General features: G+C 45.5%; 1 long non-coding RNA gene across 1 annotated transcript in view; it reads right to left on the bottom strand.

The window, feature by feature from the left end:
- Window positions 1–9,783: 9,783 nt before the first annotated feature.
- The window catches only part of LOC128929453 (uncharacterized), a 112,889-nt gene continuing 102,208 nt past the window's right edge, over window positions 9,784–20,464 (bottom strand). The window contains exons 2-3 of the long non-coding RNA XR_013525725.1: window positions 10,208–10,405; window positions 9,784–9,912 (exon numbers count right to left, since the gene is read on the bottom strand). This is a non-coding gene — a long non-coding RNA (uncharacterized LOC128929453). The remainder of the gene's footprint in view (window positions 9,913–10,207; window positions 10,406–20,464) is intronic.

Genomic DNA, 20,464 nt, shown 5'->3' with positions numbered 1-20,464 from the left:
TGGTTCTCAGCCTAGCCACCTTGGTCTGCTGGGAGACAGGAAGGTGCATTTGACTTCAGGTCTCTGAGATCACTTTGAACTTGGCCTCATGGTGGGAGGGCAGATAACTAATGACCTCCTGCAGACCAGCAGGACCACTGAACTGGCCAGGGAAACAGGGCAGGAAATGCCACCCTCTCCCTTGCTTGGCAAGCCCTGATGGCCTGTTTACAGGCTGACATCAGTGTGTGCCACTTTCCGCTCTGGGTGTTCTCAGCTCTTCTGTGAATTATAGCCTTCTGAGTTGCTGAGCCTGAGAGACAAGGGCCCATGGTTGCCTCCTAACCTCTTCCAGACTCACCAGGGGACATGCCCTGGCTCAGATGCAGCTGGGCTCTCAGACTACCAGCTGAAGGCTTGTACTCTCCAGCCCTTCTCCTGTCTTTTTGTGTCCCAGGCTACCATCTCCCTGCTCACAGCCCTAACTGCCTAATGGGGTGTGTGAGTGTGAGTGTTATTCACACATCATTAGCTGGGCTTTTCTGCCAAATGATGCCCTGTTGATACAACCTTTGGCACCTTGTTTCCCTCCCACTGTCTGTGATTTTCTTGAGCTGTGTTTGACCAAGTTTTCAACGTGTGGTGTATATGGGAAGAACATGAGCCATCAAAAAGCCAAACTTGGACTTGAACCCAGGCTTTGCTGTGTGACCCAAGCACGTGACTTAACTTCTGCACCTCATGTTCCCCACCTGCAAAACAGTGGAACAGTACCTGCCACAGAGGCTGGCAGAGAGGATTACATGAGTTGATAGCGACTCACATAGGACACACCTAGAGTGGTGCCTGGCATATGGTGGGTGCTTAAGAAATGCTCTTCACTACCTAGTGAGTTTCACAAGACCCTTTAGAAGTTGCTATTTAAGATTTCACCTTGGATCAAACCTATCAAGAAAACTAAGGAAAGTTTGTCTTTTCCTAATAAGAGCTATATTACTAAAGCAGAAATGAGTGGCAGAGCTGGGCAGTTCCCCATGGAAGCCCGAGGCTAAGTCTGTGCCTGAGTCCATGGCCCTTCCTCTCTCCTCCCTGTGGAGGGGGTCTGGTGCCTCACCAACATCCAAACTGCTGGCCTTGTTGGTGCCGACAGACAGGATCTGGCAGAGCACTCAGGCAAGCTTCCCACTTGCTGAGCTGAATCACTCCCTTGGGTTACACCCCAGGCAATGCCAAGTAAACAACTTCAGGGACCCAGACAGAGCAATTAAAATGATCCTAGGCAGCTGCCTGCCGAGTGAAGTGATTCCTGCTAAACTCTGGGTTAGCATTCACTAAGGTGTATTCCATCGAACATGGGATGGGAGGGAGGTAAATAAGAGCCATGGGGAGGAAAGGATGCATGCTAAGGGCACTCAGGGGCTTTGAGGCCAGGTTAGGCTGAGCAGGTTTCTTTCCTGCACGCCTTCTCAGGCCTTGGCGTTCAATGCCTTGTCAATCTTTCCACGGGCTATACCTACAGTGTTTCCCAAACACGCCTGCCTATACAGCCCCTTTCTTCAGGAACGCCTATTAACACACTGCAGAACTAGGATTCCTCTGAGAAATGTTTCTAGAAATATTGCCAGTTTTTAAAAATAACCTTATTGAAGAATATTTTGCATATCATATAATTCATTCATTTCAAGTGTAGAATTCAATGAGTTTTAGAAAAAATTTACTGAGTTGTACAATCACTGTTCTAAAGCAGTTTTAGGACATTTTCACTGCACTCCTGAAATCCCTGTGCCCATCAACTGTGAGCCCCTGCCCCTGCCCCCTACCCTAGGCAGCCACTCATCTTATCCATCTCTATAGATATGCCTTGAGAAAAATTGCTTTTTTTGGGGGGAGATGGTAAGATATATGTGACATAAAAATTGCCATCTTAGCCATTTCTAAGTGTGTGATTCGTCACCATGAAATACATTCACATTGCTGTGCAATCATCACCATTGCTCATCTCCAGAACTTGCTCATCACCCCAAACAGAAACTCCGCATCCATTAAATAGTAACTCCCCCTTCCCTGTGCTCCTGGTAGCCAGTTGGCCACTTTCTGTCTCTTTGAATTTGACTATTCTAGGAATACAGGTGCAATCATACAATTTGTCCTTTTGTGACTGGCTATTTCATTTAGCATTATGTCCTCAAGCTTCAACTTTACTGTAGCATGCATCAGAGTTAGGCCAGGTGCAGTGGCTCTCCGCTATAATCCCAGTACTTTGGAGAGGCTGAGGTGAGTGGATTGCTTAAGCCGGGGAGTTCAAGACCAGGCTGGGCAACATGGTAAGACCCCCATCTCTACAAAAAATAAAATTAGCTGGACATGATGGCATGCACCCATAGTTCCAGCTACTCAGAAGGCTGAGGTGGGAGGTTCACCTGAGCCAGGGGAGGCTGAGGCTGCAATAAGCCATGATCACACCACTGCACTCCAGCCTGGGAAACAGAATGAGTCTCAAAAAAAAAAAAAAAAGAATTTTAATCTTTTTTAAGGACAGATAATATTCTATGGTATGTATATACAGGTTGAGTATCCCTTATCTGAAATGCTTGGGGAAAAAAGTGTTTTGGATTTTGGATTTGGTTCAGATTTTGTAATATTTGCATTACACTTACCAGTCGAACATCAAACATTTTGCTCACTTTCTAGTAAGATTGTTTTGTTGTTGTTGAGTTGTAGGAGTTCTTTATATAATCTAGATCTTAATTCCCTATCGGATACATGATTTGCAAATATTTTCTTCCATTCTGTGGGTTGTCATTTCACTTTCTTGATAGTGTCCTTTGATGCACAAAAGTTTTTAATTTTGGTGAAGCCCAATTTACCTCTTTTTTCTTTTGTTGCCTGTGCTTTTGGTGGGAGAAATACTGCTTACTGCTTTTTAAGGATCAAACAAAAAAAGCACCTACCTGTGAAAATTGAACAGAAAAATAAAGTTCTTATTATATCCCTAGAAACAATTTTTTTAAAACAAAAACTCTCAAATAGTCGATTGTTCCAGTCACGTGACTTGGCTTATAGTTAAACAGTTGCTACTGTTACTGAATATTTATTGTTCACTGACAATGTGTCAGACACAGCCAGGTCTGAAATACAAGTAGTTGTCAGTTCTGGAGCTGTCTGTGCTAACTGAGAAGAGAGGCATATTTATTAGTAAAAACTCAGTGGCAGGTGACAGAAAACCAGTTTAAAATAACAGATCAAAAGGGGAATTCACTTACTTTTGTTACCAAAATGTTGAGCAGGAAGGTAGAGGTTACTAGATCCAGAGGCTATATATCAATTACTTCTCTTTTCCTCTCTCCCTCTCTGGCAGCGTTCACACCAAGGGCTTGAGACAGTAGTGTGACTCACCCCATCTTGTCTGCTGGACCTATCTGCTCTCTCTCCCCGCTCTCGAGGGCTGTCGAGTTGAGGGGAGAATGGCTAAGCTACTGAGGCAAAAAACAGGATGCAGAGTAAGGGCCTGCGGTTTATGAGGACATTGTGCTGACTGCTTCATATCCCCTTTAGTCTCTGTGTAAGCAATAGGCTTGCTGCAATTGAGATGCCTGAGAGGGGCAAGAGACCCCTGCCCATATTTTCTCAGGAGCTGGGCCTTTGCTCTACCTCCTAATGAAAAACATAGTTAACAAGCCACCTTAAAGGCACCATTGTTTGTTTGCACTGTGTATCTTTGAAAAACATATATTGACTCTTAAACTGCTTTGTAAGCTATGATCACAAGCCCCCTTAAAACTGCTTTGTGGGCATCACAGGCCTCTGATAACTATTTTTGCATGATTTCTGTTCCCTTTTCTGTTTGCCCCCTTTTTCTGCTGAGCTAAAGTAAATGTAACAAGAAAAAAGGTATAAAAGCTGTCACCCACAGAAATAAAGTTGCTGCTTGACTGCAAGTAGACCTCCAGACTCCACTTTCTATATTCTTTCACTTCCGCGTGCTCTCTCTCAGGTTGAACGAGACATCTACGTTGGTGGTCTTGGGGACTCCCGCAGGTCGGTAGCCCCCTGGCAGACATGCTGGACCCCGATACCTCTTTTTTCCTCCTCTCCTGCTGTGTTTAAATGTCTGTGTCTTCCCAAAATTCACATGTTGAAATCCTACTCCCCAGGTTGATAGTATCAGGAAGTAGGACTTTTGGGAGGTGATGAGGTCATGAGGGTGGAGTCCTCAGGAATGTGATTAGTGCCCTAAGAAAAGAGGCCCCAGAGCGGTTCCTTGTTCCTTTTGCCAGGTGAAGTTATAGCGAAAGGACAGCCAACTACAAATCAGGACATGAACCCTCATCAGATACCATATCTGTTGGCACCTGGATCTTGGACTCCCCAGCCTCCAGAGCTGTGAGAAATAAATTTCTGCTGTTTATATGTTATTTTTGTTATAGCAGCCTTAACAGACTAATGCCCTTCTTGTCTGTGTCTTTTATTCTCTCTCAGTTTCTTGGCTCTGCTTTTAGATCTCCTTTTACCCACTGGCCTCTTTCCCTGCTACTGTGTATAACTTCCTGTATGCATCTAGAGGACGTCATAAGCAGCGGTAGCATATGTGGAGTTAGTGGACAATCCCAATAATTGAAATCCTAAATCCCAGCAAATTCACTGAAAGGGCCATAGGGATGGACCACCCTGATTGGCCAGCCTGCTGTAACTGGCTTTGGCCTACAATGGCAGGTTTTCATTTACATAACTGAAGAAGTCCAGGGATAAATTCTGGTTTCAGGCATAACTTGATCTAGGACTCAGTTTCTGCAGGATCCATGTCTGAGCTCCTCATTCTCCTTCTCAGGCTTTCCAGGGAACCTCCAGTGCAGTTGCCAGTGCTCCCTGTGGCAACAGTGGTTCTGTGCCTCCTGTCCTCACACCACCAAGCCCAGGAATGGGAGCATGTAGGTGCCAGGATTCCCAGAGCAAGCCTGAGGCTATGAACAGACAAGCTGAGATGTGGGCCCACCTCTGCGTGAGTCACCATGATTCAGGGCCCCTCCCTGTAGAAGGGGAGAGGATATGCTAACTAGCCCCTGGACCTGAAGGTGGGGTCAGTCCCACCCAAACCCCATCTGAGAAAGGAGAGGGGGTGGCTTAAAATACCAGCACAGAGTGAAACACACAGGTATTTAATACTGATGTCAGGAAGGAGGAGGAAAGGGTTCCAGCAGTCAGCAGCTGTCCATTGAAGAAGAATAATTTGATTATCAAGGACAGGCAACGGTACAAGGTTAAAATGAATGTTCAGGTTCATGCTGGGTGACAAAAAGTGCTGCCTGGGGACAATTATGAAGAGAGCAGCTAGTTTCCAGGCCTTAGAGATGTCACTTTGTACTCCCTTGTGACTGCAAGCTGGTTTGTTCTCCTCAAGGATGTCAGACTTTTCACGAGCAGCTACTGTGCCCCGATCTTATGGGGTGCTGTCACCCTGCCCTCTGGAGCACCCAGCACAGTTGGCAGATAAACTCATAAGTGCTGCAGTCACAGGCACTGGTGTCCCTCAGGCCCTCCAGGACAGCACGTGGAACACTTTGGACCACAGGTTTGAGTTAGGAAACTGTGATCCTAGAGATAATAAAGGCCTCATTGACATGAGCTAGACGGAGGTTGAGAGAATGATGGACAAGCCCAGAGAAGTCCTCCTGGAGGGACAGCACCTGTGAGGCCAGAGATTTCTGACAGTCAGAGGACAGTGCAGAGCATGCTTAGCCAGGGAGGGGAGCGGACTGAGACCTGCTCAGGGGGTGCACTGAGGTGTGGCTTGCACCGGGCCAGGTGCTGGTAGAGGGTGAGAGAGGGGCTTGCAGGGCATGGGTTGAGGGACAAGAGGCTAGTGGATGATGGTGTTGAACACAGGAATGGTGTGTGATTCAGGGAAGTCTCCGGGAAGGGGAAGAGACTAAAGACACAGAGGTCATTTTCTGCAAAGGGGAGAGATGCTGAGGCCTGACTTAGGGTATGGGTTGGAAGGTGAAGGGATAATTCTGACGGAGACTCAGTGGGTCCCAGTGGCTATTTGGAATACAGCAGGTGAGGGAAGAGTTGTATTTACAAAATAACAAACATGTATAGTCATGTATCACTTAATGACTGGGAAATGCATTGTGAGGTGATTCCAGCATACTGCACACCTGCACAGCGTGTGACCAGACTGAACACTGCAGGTGACTGTAACACAGTGCTAAGTATGCATGTATCTAAACATAGAAAAGGTACAGTGAAAATTAGCATCTTATAGGCCCACCATCACAGGGTCCGTCTTGATAGAAATATCATTATGGAAGGAGGACTGTTCTGGTAAAGGGCATGGATTTGGCCCTGAGTCACAATTCTTCCTGTGTTTCTACTGATGGACACTTGTGTTCCTACTGATGAACATTTATGCTTCTACAGTTGGATATTTGTATTCCTACTGATGGACATTTGTGTTTCTACAGATGGACATTTGTGCTTCTACAGATGGACATTTGTGTTCGTACAGATGGACATTTGTGTTCCTACGGATGGACACTGGTGTTCCTACTGATGGACATTTGTGTTCCTACTGATGGACATTTATGTTCCTACTGATGGACATTTGTGTTCGTACAGATGGACATTTGTTTTCCTACTGATGGACATTTGTGTTCCTACTGATGGACATTTGTGTTCCTACTGATGGACATTTGTGTTCGTACAGATGGACATTTGTTTTCCTACTGATGGACATTTGTGTTCCTACTGATGGACATTTGTTTTCCTACTGATGGACATTTGTGTTCCTACTGATGGACATTTGTGTTCCTACTGATGGACATTTGTGTTCGTACAGATGGACATTTGTTTTCCTACTGATGGACATTTGTGTTCCTACTGATGGACATTTGTGTTCATACAGATGGACATTTGTTTTCCTACTGATGGACATTTGTGCTTCTACAGATGGACATTTGTGTTCGTACAGATGGACATTTGTGTTCCTACGGATGGACACTGGTGTTCCTACTGATGGACATTTGTGTTCCTACTCATGGACATTTGTGTTCCTACTGATGGACATTTGTGTTCGTACAGATGGACATTTGTTTTCCTACTGATGGACATTTGTGTTCCTACTGATGGACAGTTGTGTTCCTACTGATGGACATTTGTGTTCGTACTGATGGACATTTGTTTTCCTACGGATGGACATTTGTGTTCCTACTGATGGACATTTGTGTTCCTACTGATGGACATTTGTGTTCCTACTGATGGACATTTGTGTTCGTACGGATGGACACTGGTGTTCCTACTGATGGACATTTGTGTTCCTACTGATGGACATTTGTGTTCCTACTGATGGACAGTTGTGTTCCTACTGATGGACATTTGTGTTCGTACAGATGGACATTTGTTTTCCTACGGATGGACATTTGTGTTCCTACTGATGGACATTTGTGTTCCTACTGATGGACAGTTGTGTTCCTACTGATGGACATTTGTGTTCGTACAGATGGACATTTGTTTTCCTACGGATGGACATTTGTGTTCCTACTGATGGACATTTGTGTTCCTACTGATGGACATTTGTGTTCCTACTGATGGACTTGGACATTTTGTTCCTGTTGTTTTCTCCACTGGAAAGTTCTAGCTGATTGCATTTCCAGTTCTGTTTGAAACTGTGGCTGATTTGGTCTATTTGGTCCCAGTTGCCCAGCCTTCCACTACCCGCAAAACCCTTACTGCTTCCAGAACTTTGTCCCCATCTTCACAGCCGAGTTACCCACAGAGCTTAAGAAAGGAGAAAAATTGTTCTAAATTGGCATTAAAGAGAGTAGAGGGAAGAGGCACCTAAGATGTGAGGTCCCGGAGGAGAAGACCCCCCTAAACTTGTTCCTCCCCATGGTCTGCTGGGATGGGATGCACTAGTCCATCCGCAGCATCTTGGGGTGGAACCTGCTCGCAGGGAGGAAATGCACATTAGGGTGGCGGTGGGAATTGCTTGAGGAATCTTGCTGCCCTGGTTCCAGAGAACTTTGGTGGTCATTTGGTTTTGCATTCCTATTTCTTGGTGATGGCATTTTGGCCAGGTGAGTATGGGGAAGTGGTTTAGAGCTGTTTCACCATCAATATGTAACCGAACTCAGGTTCAACTGCTTGCCGCTTGAAAGCCAAACTGGAGAGACAAGACTTAGTGGAGGGAAAACCAGGTGTATTCAGGAGCCAGCCACCTAGGGAGATGGTGGACTAGTGTCACAAAGACCATCTCAAGTCAGCACAGATTTCAGTCTCCTTTTATGTTCAGGACGGGGGAAGAGGAGGGTGTTGAGATCAACACATGACCTATGACCATAGACATTTGGATGCCAGCCATGGTCCAAGGAAGTTGAGAATTCCTTTGTCCCTGGTCGGGTTACCATGCATCTTCCTCCTATAAATTTTTAACAAAATATAGGTGGTTGCTCACATACTCCCCTTTAATCCCAGAGTTCTTTTCAAAAACTGTATGACTGCTGTTGTAGTGTTTCATCCCAGTGCTCTAAAATTATTCTAGCCCACACACAGGAATGGGTATCTAAACACAGATAAAGGCCACTCAAACAAAAATGGAGTTAGTCATGTGTGTTCTTTTGCTGTTTCACCGTTACGAGTGTGAGAAAGGGTGTTGCCCCCAGCAGGCATGTGAGGGAACTCCTAGTACACCATCAGCTGGGGGACCAGCCTGGACAGCGTGCCGGGCACAGAGGTTTGTAGATTGATGGGTTGAGGTCGTCCAGAAGTCGCTGTGGAGATTCCATTTCCAGAAATTGTCAATCTCTCACTTCACTGATTTCACATCTTGATTTATGAAGAATAATTAGATGCCAAAAACATATTCCCAACGCATTCTTCCTGAAGAATATGATTTATTCTATTATTTTAAAAATTTAGTCCATCTCATCATCTATTATTATATTTTTGTCATTATATATACTTAAACACATTCCTTTAGTAGACTTAAAATGCTTTAATTTTATTCCCTTAATAAATATTCATTTCAAGGTGACAGCCAGAAGGGCTGCAGGCAGAAAAAAAAGCTTATCCTTCTAGCAAATTTATTATTGGTGCATTTTCATAAAGGCCAGGCTCTTGCCACACATTAATTTTATGACTGTAGTTCACGTGAACGCCAAACTCCAATTCACTTTTCTATCTACTCATGGACTGATTCGTTTTATTTTCCTTTGCAGAAAAGAAATGTTATATGAGGTGTAAATTTATAGCAGGCTTAGTAATTAGCTTGCCAGAAGATCTCTTTCAGGAGGCAGTATTTATTTTTAAAAAAATCTAATTCAGCTTCATGGCAGGGCAAGAGTATTCATATTTTCATTTGCAGAGCTTCCAGTAGAAGCCGTGCTTTGATTTACCCTGTTATGTCTTTGCTAATTGGTTGTATTCAGACAATACCAATCATCCCCTAATCCTCACTCCATCACATCTCAATAGCTCATGTCCATTTGTCCTTCTCATGCTGCTCCATCTTCTGAATAATGATGAGAACAGTAGTCAATGGCACCATCATTCCCAGCAGGCTGCAGGGTGAGGAGCGGATCACCCACCTGTGTCCAGGTGCTTTGCACGCATTGTTGACCGCAGAAACATCTCTGTGAACAGAGACATGTGAATCCAAAATTGGGTTTCAGTCCAGGTGCAGTGGCTCATGCCTGTAATCCCAGCACTTTTGGAGGCTGAGGCAGATGGATCACTTGAGGTCAGAAGTTCAAGACTAGCCTGGGCAACATGGTATAACCCTGTCTCTACTAAAACTAAAAAAACTTACCTGGGCATGGTGGTGGGTACCTATAATCCCAGCTACTCTGGAGGCTAAGGCAGGTGAATCACTTGAACCTGGGAGGTGGAGGTTGCAGTGAGCCGAGATCGGGCCATCGCACTCCAGCAAGACTCCATCTCAAAAAAAAAAAAAAAGAAAGAAAGAAAATGGGTTTTATTTCTTTCTACTAGTTGAATCTCAATGAACAATTTCTCTTTTTGTTTGTGCTCCTGCTTCGACACTTATGCCATATGGGCTGCAACAATTGGTACTAAGAAGAATGAATAATATTCATTGTTGAAAATAGGATGCTGGATTAATGACATTGATAGGCAAAGCATACACTTGCATTGAACCAGCCTTTTAAATCTTCTGTTAAATTAAGGGCATGATAAGAGTGCCACTTAAAACCTTAAAAGCCGCAAAACTCACTTAGAGGAGAGACGCTTTTCTCCCGGGATGTCAGCTGAGCTTCCTCTGGCCAAAGGCAGCCTCCTGCCTCTGCTAGCACTCCTGGGGCTGCGGCTGTTGTCCAATTCCTGGCAGGAGGTGGCAGGTGCAAAGCTGTGCCCCAGCCCACCCTGGCGCACTCCCTCCAAACACTCACGCCTCCAATTCATGCTGAGTTTCCTGTGTGGAAGGGCAAAGCACACATGTGGATGAACAAGGTGGAGCAGTCAGTGTCTGGAAGGAAAATGGGAAGGAAAGGCTAGAGGAAGGGATGGGAAGAGTAACCCAAGCCTTTCTGTAGGCCGATCTCTGGGACAGCTTCTGTGTGAGTGAGCTGCTATTCCTCACATTAAAGATGAGGCTAAAAGAGCAAAAACAGCAAGGTCCCCCTGTGGGTGGCAAAGCTCTAGGCAGGCTACGCAGGTGTAGACGTCAGGCAGGGTCCATCTGGTGAGGGAGGGATCTATGTGGCTCTCAGTCCCCAGCCAAGGCTGGGTCAGGGATACAGTTACTGGACCAACTGACTGGCTGGGAAATTGGTTGAGGAAACAGGGCAGGCTGTAGCCAGAAAGGTGGCAGAAGGCTGGGTACCCAAGGTCCATCATACTGGAGCCACACCAGGGGCTTGCCCTGCTTAGCCACATCCACTGTGGAGACTGCTGTCTCCTCCATCCAGAGTCCTCACTCTGCACCAACTCATGGGTCTAGATTTCTTTCCAGGTGTCTTGGCCTTACCTCTTTTGAATGCAGACAGCCTCACTAGGGTGTTCTGGCTCTGGAGTCCTTCATCATCTGGAACTGGAGTTGGGGCATCTGTCCTAGCTCCCTAGCCCCTAAAGACTGTCACTAATAGGCAATAAGTCTCTGCTTACTTTAGATTTCAGAAGCATTGTGCATTAGCTGCTGAAAATATTCTGAAACCACATTTGATAACAAGAAACCTTGAATTTGAGGGCTCCCCGGGGACTGCACTCATGCTAGTAAACACTTGGTCACTGAGGGATTTCGGATTTGTAGTGCACGTGTCTACACTTTCTGAGGAAGATATCTTCAGTTGAACAACAACAACAACAAAAAACCTTAGTTTTGTGAGCCCAAAATGATCTCATTGGATCTTTACAACTATTAGTAAGATAAGCAAAAAAAGAAAAAGTGATTTTTATTCTCATTTTACAAGCAAGAATAAAGCCTAGATTAGTTAGATAACACACCTGAGGTGTCACAGCTAGGAAGTGGCAGGTCTAATCACCAGATGTCATGGGCCACACTTCCTACCTGGAGACTTTGGTCTCCCCAGACTGGTCTTCATTCCTCAGATTACCCCTTCAACCTGATGTGGCATGTTTTTGTTTCAGTGGCTCAGTCACATCCCAGGAATCCTGGATCCAATCTGCAACAACCCATATCTGTTTCATGGCTTCCCATATTTTTCTTTTTTACTTGTAGTTTTGTTTTGTTTTGAGACAGGGTCTCACTCTGTCTGTCACCCAAGTTGGAGCACAGTGGCTTGATCACAGTTCACAGCAGCCTCAAAGTCCCGGCCTAAAGTGATCCTCCCACCTCAGCCTCTCAAATAGCTGCGACTACAGGAATGCAGCACCACATCCGGCTAATTTTATTTTATTTTTATTTTTTGTAGCATGGTAGTGACAGGGTCTTGCTGTGTTGCCCAGGCTGGTCTCCAACTCCTGGGCTCAAGTTATCCTCCAGTCCCTGCCTCCCAAAGTGCTGGGATTGCAGGTGTGAGCCACCATGCCTGGCCCCATATTTTGCTTAAATGAAATTCACGTGTAAGTTGATACTCTGCATTTTATTAAGAAAATTCTCCCTTCTCAACTTCTTGCCTTCTCCAGGAGTTGCAATGACCATGTCCAGCTACTCCTAAAACAGTTGGCAATGAGCGTTCTTGATCTGGGTGTGATAATTCCACAGGTCATTTCTAGTGCACATTTATATATAGGTATCCCTTGAAAGCAACAGGGCCTCACTTTCAGTTTTCAGGAATCAGTTAAACATAGTCAGACTCCCAATACTTTACTTTAGGGTAAGTCCCTCTCCCCAGTTAAAGTGAGGTCTCAATTGCAGCAGCTGACTTTGATCTCATATCTTTATATGCGCAGGAAGACTTAGGGGTCCTTGTCAGTTTGTAGCCTTCAGACATAGCCCAGCTCAGAGAGAATTATTGCTTCCATTGGCCATAAAAATGACACATACACTTAAACTTCCTTATAATCATTTAAAATTTTTAATTTTTGACTGGAAACCTTGAAAGGAAAGATGAAGAGATGGGTGGTGGGCAAGCTGCCAGCTCATCACGCTGTATAAATATTGGCTCTCTCATCACTTGCTTAGGGCTATTTCCCATTTTAGAATGTTGAGGCTTAAATGACCACATTGAGATATTCTTGAAATCACTGCCAGAATAGCAATGTGTTATAATTTTCATCTTCAAAGCAAATTTAAGCAAGAGAGATCTCTGCTGCCACACTTGCACTCTGATGAGCTCCTACTCACACCCCCATATGGTGGTGTATAGAGCATTTAAACAAGTCTAAAGACCTGAGTTGTTTTCCTACATCTGTTCCTTCCTATCTCAGCCTCAAGCAAATCACTTCACCCCTCTCTCAAGGACCCTCCATTTGTCCTAGCCCTCATTTACCCCTTCTCCATTCTGCCCTGTGCCCTGCCCTAGAGGCTGAAGCTGACCTGTGAGGCTGGCATCAACCCCCCTCCCTTGCTGTCTGGCTACAGATCCAGTTCAGCCAAGAAAGGGGACTTCCCACAGGTCAGAGGGCAGAGAACAGTGAGGACAGAGTACATATTCCTGACCAAATTGCTGCAGTTAGCTCTGTCCCTCTGTGAAAAGCACCCATCCATCACCTGGTGCATTAGTCAGTTCTCATGCTACTAATAAGGATATACCTGAGACAGGGTAATTTATAAAGGAAAGAGGTTTAGTGGACTCACCATTCCACATGGCTGGGGAGGCCTCACAATCATGGCAGAAGACGAAGGAGAAGTATAGTCACGTCTTGCATGGCGGCAGGCAAGAGAGATCATGTGCATGGGGACAGCCCCTTTTAAACTATCAGATTTCATGAGACTTATCCACTATCATGAGAACAGCAGGGTAAAAGCTGCCCCCTTGAATCAATTACCTCCCATGGGGTCCCTCCCAGGACATGTGGGAATTTGGGGGGCTATACAATTCAAGATGAGATTTGGTGGGGAGACACAGCCAAACCATATCACCTGGGTTCTGCTGTCTTCCTTTCCACCTTCAGACCTACTAATCGTCCCCTCCTCACTTCCACAGGTACAATCCAGATTGCCAGCCCCTCTGACCTGGACATGCATGTCACTGATATCACAGGCTTAGGAAGTCTGCCCTTTAAAACTGACAATAAGACAAATATACAATATGGAAAAAAGCAAATTCTGCTGAGAATCAAAATAAATGTGGTCCTTGCAGAGACTAAAACAGGCACAAGCAAGCCCTTTCCGTTCAAGTCCAGGCAGCTCTTAACCATCTTCCAGACCAACAAAGTGAAAAAGTTCCTTGCCGTGGAGATTTCCCAAGGAAAGAAGAGGCGGCATTTCCTCATTTCATATGCCTATCTGGGCAGGGTCCTTAGGAGAAGTCTGTATTTTAACTCTGTTTTGGACATTGCTGGGGCTATGCCAGGTGTACAGCTCTACTTCCAGTCCTCCAGAGACTACACTTTCCAGGTAAAGCCATTTCATCATTCACAACCAATGAGTGTTTCCTCGCTCTGAAGAAGGGTGTGGTTTCTGCCAAAATTCAAAGTGCTGGGTTTCTCCCAGCACTTTGGGAGGCTAAGGCAGGTGGATCACCTGAGGTCAGGATTTCGAGACCAGCCTGCAGAGTTGAAGTCCTAACGTGACGCCAGAACCAAAGCCATAGTCCAGCTTCCCTTGTTTGCAGAGGGAGAATTCCTGGAAATTGTTGACAATGCTGGGCCAGGACCCCTGCAGGAGCTGTGTAAAGACAGAAGACTCCCGTGCCATATCAGAGTGACCAGTCCAGATCCCTCCATGGCCAGAGACCACCTGTATGGGACTGAGGATCTGTGGGTTGAAAATGTCATCATTGAACAATGCCTCGTAGCCACAGATGAGACTTTGCCAGAAGACATATACACAGATTTCTCAGAAGACATATACCTGAGCTTGTCAGAAGATACATTTAAAATCCCAGTTGAGAAGATGAGCACAGAGGGGTTGGGAGCTGAAGAGCACTCATGGATGAGAGATGCCAGGAAGGAGCCCAGCTTGGCTCTCCATGATGGAAGAGATAAGTGAGGTGGAGTCCCTGACCTTCAGTAACTACATGATTGTTCCCCAACCACCGCCATGCCCTCCAAAGCCCAGAAGTGTGTCTTATAACAAAAAATACGATAATTGGCCATGCCTTCTCTCCAAGGAATAGCACCTGTACGCCTAGGACCTGTGCATTTTGAGTTACTGAAGAAATGAAGCAGCCTTCTAATTGGTATCCTGTCTCCAGCTCTGTCCCTTTCCAGTTCCTCCTGCACACTAACCAGAGAGCCATCTTAAAATCTAAACTGGGTTGGGCGCGGTGGCTCATGCCTGTAATCCCAGCACTTTGGGAGGCTGAGGCAGGTGGATCACCTGAGGTCAGGATTTCGAGACCAGCCTGCCCAACATTGTGAAACCCTGTCTCTACTAAAAATATAACATTAGCCAGGCATGGTGGTGGGTGCTGGTAATCTTAGCTACTCTGGAGGCTGAGGAAGGAGAATCACTTGAACCCGGGAGGCAGAGGTTGCAGTGAGCCAAGGTCTTGCCACTATATTCCAGCCTGGGCAACAAGAGCAAAACTCCATCTCAAAAAAAAGAAAAATCTAAACTGAAAGAAATCTTTATTTCTTTATTCTGCAAAACTCTTCCCTATTGCCTTGGGATAAACACCAGATGTCTTAATGTTCTTTCTAGGACTCTTCATGGGTTGGTCTCCTGCCTGTGAATTCATCTCTCATCCCCCAGCGTGCTTCTCTAACACTCTATATGCTGCAGCCAGACCATGCTACTCCCAGAGCCTCACAGCCTGCCCTTGAACCCCAGGACACGCTAGTGCCTGGAATGTGTTCTGTCTGCCTTCCCAGGGCCGTTTTCTGCTCGTTCTTCAGATCTCATCATAGATGTCACTTCCTTCAGAATGGCTTCTCTGAACTCCAAGTCTAGCTCAGTGTCTATTCTACATGTTACAGAATCATCATGACACAGTGGGTAGGAACAGAAGTGCTGCAGTTAGATGGGCATGATTGGAATCTCTGTGCTGGCAACATAACCTCTCTGGAGCCTTGGTCTCTTCCTTGCAAAATGTAGATAATAGCAATTCCTTACCTAATTGTTGTAAGGATGAATGAGTTGATCCATGGAGTACTTAGAACATGGCCTGCAGTCTCCACAGAGTCTCAGCAGATGCTCAGTAAGTGTTACCCTGGCCAGGCATGGTGTCTCACCTGTAATTACCACGCTTTGGGAGGCCAAGGTGGGAGGATCCCTTGAGGTCAGGAGTTGGAGGCTGTGGTGAGCTACAGTCATGCCACTGCACTCTGGCTTGGGCAACAGGGTGAGAGCCTGACTTAAAAATTAACAAAAAATAAGCATACCTCAGGTGCTTCTGAGCCACCTTCTTTGGCCTCTGGTGCCAAGATAAAAGCTGGATTCATTACCCAAGTTCCTTCTGTCAGGTTCTTGGCTACACCTTTGCTCGTGCTGTCTTCCTGTGTGAGGTGCTCCTTTCCTTCAGCCCCTCAGCCGCATCTGCTATTGCTCAGGAGCCTGCCCACACACTGCCACCTTTCCCACGATGACACTGGCCCTCACGGACCCTCCCATTGTGGCTTGTAGAGTACTTGTCTATTAATGACAGTGGTCACCTCTGATCACCGAGTCCCTACTGTGTGCCCCACAATACAATGCATGCTGGCATTGGATGTGTATTTCATTCCCCTGCCCCCGCCCCATAGGGATTGAGGTCAGATTCTCTCCTCTTCAGATGAGGAAACAAGGCTTGGGCAAGTTCTCCTCATTACAAGGATGAGCTGAGATTCGAATCCCCCTGACTCTCATGGCAGAGCCTGCCATCCTTCCTAGCTATCACACTGCACCACAATTGAGGCTTAACCCTCTCCCATCCCCAGTAGAATGAAAACAGTAAGCTGTGAGACAAGGACGATCTTGTTCACTGAAGTGTCCTCAGGAAATGGGACATAAAGTCAAGAGCTTTGGACAGTCCAGGGTGGGGTAGCCAGCAGGAGGGCCAGGCTCAGGAGCTGCTGGGCTCAGGAGGGCCAGGCTCCAGGAGCTGCTGATAGAGTTGCCCTGCTCTAGACATCCCTGGTTTGTAACTTAGGGGGATGGAGAAACAGAAAATCAAATTTGCCAGCCTGGGAAGAAGTCTAAGAACAGAACTAGACTCTGAGAGGGCTTTGAGTACAAATAGCTTATTTGGAAGGTGACCCCAGAAGAGTAGGCAAAGCAAACCAGGGAAGAAAATGAGCCAATCACTCCAGATTACGCTGCTGGCAAGCAGGGCTCCAGCTCCCTGGGACCTCTGGGAGACGATTTAGACTGCAGTCAGCAAACTATGGCTGAACCCAGCCCATCGGGTTTCTATAGCCTATGAGCTAAGAATGCTCTTTACGTTTTTATATTTTATTTTGTTTTATTTTATTTTATTTTAAGACGGAGTCTCACTCTGTAGCCCAGGCTGGAGTGCAGTGGCACGATCTTGGCTCACTGCAATCTCCACCTCCTTGGTTCAAGCGATTCTCCTGCCTCAGCCTCCCAAGTAGCTGGACTACAGGTGCCTGCTACCACGCTCAGCTAATTTTTGTATTTTTAGTAGAGCAGGATTTCACCATGTTGCCCAGGTTAGGGTCTTTATGTTTTTAAATGGTTGAGAGACAATCAAAGAAAAATATTTGATGACATGAAAGTTACTGAAATCCAGGTTTCAGGAGCCACAAATATGGTTGTCCTGAAACAGAGCCACACTCCTCTTTTTGGGTTTTCCATGCGATGGCTGCTTATGTCCTAGCATGGGAGAGTGGAGCAGTTGTGACGGAGACCACATGGGCTGCAAAGACCAAAAAATTTACCATCTGGCTGTTTACAGGAAAAGTGTGCTGACCTGCTTTAGACCATGCATCAGCATTGTCCCCCCACTGAAGGGCAAGGAGCACATCTTTGTGATTGCTTGAGGGCTGTTCCCGAGGGCTCTGACCTCCCGGGAGTTCTAGCCTGTCCCTTGGCCGAGCAAGCTCCTGTGCTGCAGGAAGCTGTTTGGTAATCAGTCACCATGCTCAGAGTTAGAGGCCGTTTGCATATTTGAAAAATAGTGAGAACCAAGGTAATCCAGGCAAAGCACTGACATGGGAACCTTCTCCAAATGGGGCTGGAATCCTCAAAGCCCATTTTTATTGGGCATCATCCCCGGTGCCTGGGAAAGCTGTACCTCCTGTCAAGGAACAGGAAGGAGAGAACGTCTGAAGACGACCTTATCTGTAAAGAAGCCGTCATGTTACCACATATGTAATTTCTCTAAAAAGGAAAGAGGAGAACCAGTCCCTTGCTAACATGAGTGTGTCTTTGTATCACCATTTGCCAATAAACAAGGTGAAGTCCGGCCACAAGGGCTCACACCTGTGACCCAACACTTTGGGAGGCTGAGGTAGGCTGATCACTTGAGCCCAGGAGTTCAAGACCAGCCTGGGCAAACTAGTGATACCTCCTCACTACAAAAAATAAAATATTTTAAAAATTATCCTGGAATAGTGTTGCATGTCTATAGTCCCAGCTACTCGGAAGGCTGAGGTAGGAGGATGGCTTGAGTCCAGGAGTTCAAGGCAGTGGTGAGCAGCGATGGTGCCACTGAACTCCAGCCTGGGCAACAGAGCAAGACCCTCTCTCAAACAAACAGTAACAATAAAAGCAAGGAAAGATTGCAGATCTGAGGAGGGAGCAGACCCCGAGAAGCAAGCTCAGTACACGTTAGAGTGTAAGGGAGGTGGGCTTGGGCTCAGTCTTGGGTGGGCCAGGACCCCGGAGCCAGTGTCCTGCTTTAAACTTCTGTGGTCTGAAACTTTATAGAGGAAAGGGCAACAGGAGAAAATACAGTTTACCAGTCTTGAAAGAGATCTAGTAACTAGATACCCAAATTTATGCCCACAGATATGAAGAGCAGTTAGTGTTAGCAGATGTTGTTGGTCCTTCAATGTAAATGGAAACCTCTTCATTCATGGAAGGGAAGTGGAAGGGGTTTAGCTGATTGGTTGGTAAGTAATGAAGCTGGACCCAAACCTGGATCTCCTATTTCTTGTCCCTTGCAAGTCACCCTGTATGCATCTCTTCTATGTCATCTTGATTTCCACTACATGCTTTAGGTGACAGGGGTGTTATTTTAAGGGTTGGAGAATTGGATAGAATTCTTTTGCTCCAGTTTACAAGCAAAAGACAATCTAATAGAACAAAAAAAAAATGAACAAAGGAGAGAAAATAGAAAAGCAAAGAAGATAAAATAGAAATGGCCAATAAATGTATTAAATAATGCTCACCTTGATTAGGAATCGCTGTGTCCCTAGACTGCTAGTAATGAGGGAGGCCTGGGATCATAGCCTGGTTCACTGTTTATAACAAGAAATTTTCTGACATTCTAAAGAGAGGAAAAAATAGCTACTCCTCTTTTTCTGGATGTGGGTAAAGATGGAGGAGGTCGTTTGAGAGAGGCTATGAATTGTCATTTTTTTAAAAAAAGATAGGATCTTGCTCTGTTGCCCAGGCAGGAGTGCAGTGATTCAATCAGCTCAGTATAAATTCAAACTCCTGGGCTCAAGTGATCCTCCCACCTCAGCCTCCTGAGTAAATGGGACTACATGTGTATACCACCACAACTGGCTAATTTTCTTTTTTTCCCTAGTAGAGATGGGGTCTCTTTCTATGTTGCCAAGGCTGGTCAAAAACTCCTAGCCTTAAGTGATCCTTCTATTTTGGCCTCCCAAAGTGCCAGGATTATAGGCATGAGCCACCACGCTAGTATGAATTGCTCTTTCTTAAAATAGTTTTTTTTTCTTTTAAGGGGTTTTCTGATTTATTTTTTTACATGGAGAAAGGGGAGGTTGAAGAGGTGGTGTGATGTTCATGGGGATTGGGGGAGGTAGTCCTGGAACCAGATGCCTGATGCCTTGATAATGTTGCAGCCAATATTTTACCCAAATAGCATGTGCCTTAAAAGTCTGAAAAGTGGTAGATATGCGGCCAAAGAGATGTGCCACCTTTTTCATTACAAGAGAGAGTCTGAGAACCCATTCCCTTTTCTGTGTAGGCACAGGTTAGCCTCTTGTGGCTTTAAAGACAAAGTTTCTTGAGCAAGGGCAAACTCCCTGGGGCAAAGTAGATGCAGCAGCTCTTCTCTGAAGCAGATCCCAGGCAGGCTCTGAGTACCCATGGCCACTCTGGAAGTGGTGTAAAATATCTAATCTCTCCAAAATCTCCCCTTCCCCTCCAATTTGGGGATAGCAATTATGGGTCTTCAGGGAGCTCACTTAGAGTCACTCTCTTCTATCTAATTTTATCCCAAATAGGCTCTGACACACTTTTTTATTATACCTCAGTAACCAATGGGTACAGCAAATTTTGGCCACCTGGATGGCGCTGTTTGTGAGTGCCTTGCACCCCAAATAGACGCTAATAGGTAATAGGGAGGGAAGGCCTTCTGCTCTCAGCCACATGCCTCAGCTTTCCAAGGAGCCAGAGTGTGCACACAGTTGCCAGAAAGCTGTCACTGATTTGACTGATGGCAAGGGCCTTGCATAGACAACCTGGAAGAAGCAGATGGCTTTGAGATTTGTAAGATGGTGCCACAAGTTACCAGCTGGCTTTCCACACCCTTATTACTTAGACTAGGGTATATAATGCTTTTCAGTCAATCATATTTGAATTTTTTAGCTTCCTAGATCAAAAAGTTTAAAACCAACATTTTCTTTTTTAAATTTAATGCTTTTAGATGATAAAAATAAAGCATATCTAAAATTTCTATTATGACGAAATATATTCTTAAACAAAATTGAAAGATAAATGACAAATTGGGAGAAAAATTTATAATAGTTATGACAGGCAAATATTGTAAAGAACTCATCAACTGGAAAAAGACAAACAATTTACTAGGAAAAATGAACAAGAAAAAGTAAA

This window comes from Callithrix jacchus, chromosome 13, assembly GCF_049354715.1.
Source record: "Callithrix jacchus isolate 240 chromosome 13, calJac240_pri, whole genome shotgun sequence".
NCBI classification, from domain to species: Eukaryota; Metazoa; Chordata; class Mammalia; order Primates; family Cebidae; genus Callithrix; species Callithrix jacchus.
This window is presented reverse-complemented; position numbering and strand designations above follow the sequence as displayed.